This window comes from Solanum tuberosum, unplaced genomic scaffold (assembly GCF_000226075.1).
Source record: "Solanum tuberosum cultivar DM 1-3 516 R44 unplaced genomic scaffold, SolTub_3.0 scf00585, whole genome shotgun sequence".
NCBI lineage: Eukaryota > Viridiplantae > Streptophyta > Magnoliopsida > Solanales > Solanaceae > Solanum > Solanum tuberosum.
Window position 1 is genome coordinate 16,416 of NW_006239524.1, and position 3,752 is coordinate 20,167.

Consider the following 3,752-nt stretch of genomic DNA (forward strand, 5'->3'; position numbering starts at 1 on the left):
TTTGCCTCGCCAATCTCTTTCTTTCCAAATGCTTGCTACACATCTTCCTGCATAATTAACACACCATTATTTTATCAAAGCAACATAGAGTAATAAAGGGTTTTGGGTTGCCTCCCAAACAACACCTTAGTTAACGTCGTGGCACGATGCGGAAGTGCCTTCAAACATCCTCCAAATACACCACTTCAACCAAAGAAATCTCTTGACATTCCCCGAATTAAAATTTCAAACGTTGACTTTTAATTGGGGTCCTTCTTGATCTTCAACTTCTATGGCACCATTGGTGAACACTCGCGTTACTCTAAAAGGTCCAGAACATTTAGATTTGAGTTTTCCGAGAAAGAGTCTAAGTCGAGAATTGTATAGCAACACCCAATCTCCCACCTTGAAATTCCGCTTGAGTATTCGAGAATCATGACATTTCTTCATCTTCTCTTTGTAAATGGTTGAACTTTCATAAGATCTGAGTCTAAATTCGTCCAGTTTGTTCAACTGATGTACCCTTTCTCTTGAAGTTTTTGACCAGTCCAAATTTAAAGCTTTCAATGCCCACAATGCTTTGTGTTCCAACTCGACGGATAAATGAAAAGTCTTACCAAAAACCAATTGATATGGGGGCATACCAATAGGTGTTTTGTAAGCCGTCCGATTTGCCCATAGTGCATCATCAAGCTTCCTAGACTAGTCAGTTTTGTTGGCATTCACTGTCTTTGCCAAGATACTTTTGATCTCCCGATTTGATACCTCGACCTGGCCACTTGTTTGGGGATGATATGGGGTTGCTACCTTGTGTTTCTCTCCATATTTCCTCAGTGCCATTGAAAACCACTTATTACAAAAGTGGGATCCCCTATCACTAATAATTGTCCTAGGAGTGCAAAATCTTGCAAAGATGTAACGTTTCAAGAATTGGACAACACATTTTCCTTCGTTGTTTGGAAGTGCAATGGCTTCCACCCATTTGGAAACATAATCTACAGCCACCAAGATATATTTATTTCCAAATGAGCTCACAAATGGGCCCAAGAAATCGATCCCCCATATAGAGAATAGCTCGACCTCTAAAATAGATGTGAGAGGTAGTTCGTGTCTTCTAGACACCCCACCTTGTTGTTGATATTTAGAGCATTTCTTCGCAAATTCATGTGCATCCTTGTAGAGGGATGACCAGTAATATCCACTTTGGAGAACTTTAGCGGTGGTGCGAATACCACTATGGTGACCTCCCACTGGAGATGCATGACAAGCATGGAGAATTTCTACTGCTTCTTCTTCAGGAACACACCTTCTAATGACATGGTCAACACACTCTCGAAACAGGTATGGTTCATCCCAAAAGTATTTTTAACATCGAACATGAACCTCTTTTGTTGGTAAAGGTCAACTCATATGGCATTAGTCCACTCACAATGTAATTTGCAAAATATGCATACCATGGTGTATGTTTGAGAGATATTGCAAACACATGTTCATCGGCGAAGGAGTCGTCTATGTCGACCTCATGCTAAGTATCTTCCCTTCCTTCTAACCTCGATAAGTGATCAACCACTTGATTTTCGCAGCATTTTCGATCTTTTGCCTCAAAATCAAATTCTTGTAATAGTAGCACCCATCTAATCAATTTTGGTTTTACATATTTATTTGTCATCAAGTAACGGAGTGCAGCATGATCATTAAGTACGATTACTTTGGTGCCTATAAAGTATGCCCGGAACTTTTCAAATGCATAGACTACCGCAAGCAACTCTTGTTCAGTAGCCGTATAATTTCGCTGGAAACTATTTATAGTCTTGCTTGCGTAATAAATTGGGTGAAATAGTGTGTTGCACTTTTTCCCCAACACTACCCCAATGCCATACCACTAGCATCACACATTACTTCAAAAAATTCTGACCAATTAGGGGCTGATGATAATCGAGGTGGATACTAGTTTCTCTTTCAGACACTGAAATGCAGCCATACATGCGTCATCAAAATAGAACTTCGCTTCCTTTTCCAAGAGTTTGTATAGTGGGTGTGCAATCTTTGAGAAGTCTTTAATGAACCTTTGGTAGAACCCTGCATACCCCAAGAAACTGCGAACACCCTTCACTGAAATCGGCAGGGGTAGTTTCTCAATAACCTCAATTTTCGCCTTGTCAACTTCCAACCCCTTTTGCGATACCTTGTGCCCGAGAACAATCCCTTCCTTCACCATAAAGTGACATTCCTCCCAATTCAAAACCAGATTCATTTTCACGCATCTTTGGAGCACTTGCCCTAAGTGTGTCAAGCATTCTTCAAACGTATCCACTACGACTGAGAAATTGTCCATGAATACCTCCATAGAGTCTTTGACCATATCCATAAAAATAGACAACATGATATGCTGAAATGTCGCTGAGGCATTACATAACCCGAATGGCATCCTTTTGAATGCAAATGTTCCATAAGGGCAAGTAAAAGTGGTTTTCTCTTGGTTTTCAAGCGCAATAGACATTTGATTGTAGCTGGAGTACCCATCTAAAAAACAATACCACCCCCTTTCCGATAACCGGTCAAGCATCTGGTCCCTAAAAGGCATTTGGAAGTGGTCCTTTTTGGTCCATGAGTTAAGCTTTCGATAATCCATGCATACTCTCCACCCACTCACTGGTCTAGTCGGCATGAGTTCCCCCTTTGCATTTAGGATTACAATGATACCTCCTTTTTTTGGTACATATTGTACTGGGCTTACCCATTTACTATCTACAATCGGGTAGATTACTCTCGCGTCTAACCACTTGAGAATCTCTTTTTTAACTACCTCTTGCATTGGTTGGTTCAATCTCCGTTGATGTTCTACACTAGGTTTACATTCATTATCAAGCCAAATCTTGTGCGTACAGATACCAGGAGGAATACCCACTATATCAACTATGGTCCATCCTATAGCCTTTATATATTTCTACAGTACTTCAAAGAGCATGTTCACCGGCCTTTCAAGAAAGTCAGCTGCGATAATCATGGGTAAAGTATTATTGTCTCCCAAGAAAACATATTTGAGATGAGAGGGTAGTGCTTTTAACTCCCAATATGGCGGTTCCTCAGTTGATGGCTTTGTAGGAGGACTTTCTCTATTTTTCAGGTCAATATCCAACTTAATTGGATTCCTTGAATATACTGCTAATCCCAATAAGGCAGCTACCACTTCATCATATCCCTGAACTTTGGATTAATCATAATTATCAAGCACAAATTCAAGGGGTTCATTTTTTCGCATCAATTGCCTCACAATTTCCACCACTTCATCTATAACATCCTCAATTGACACCACATGGATATCGCTTGGCTGCTTCATGGATTTGCAAATTTTGAAGGTTACCTTATCATCGTTCACCCGGAACTTCAATTTCCCTCTTTCGACATCAACCAATGCCCTCCCGGTTGCTAAGAATGGCCTTCCCAAAATAATGGAGATTTCAACATCGATCTCACAATCTAAAATCACAAAGTCAGCCAAAAAGATGAACCAATCTACTTTTACCAAGATGTCATAAAGTATCCCCACTGGGTGCGTAATTGATCGATCCACCATAAGGAGTCTCATTGTGGTTGCCTCGGTTCACCCAAATCAAGTTGCTTGTACATTGCATAGGGAATCAAGTTGATGCTTGCTCCTAAATCACACAAAGCTTTAGCGAATTTGAGCATGCCATTGGTGCACAGGATGGTGAATGCCCCAAGATCTTCTCTGTTAGTGATTAACTCTTTTGTCATAATTACGCTGCAAC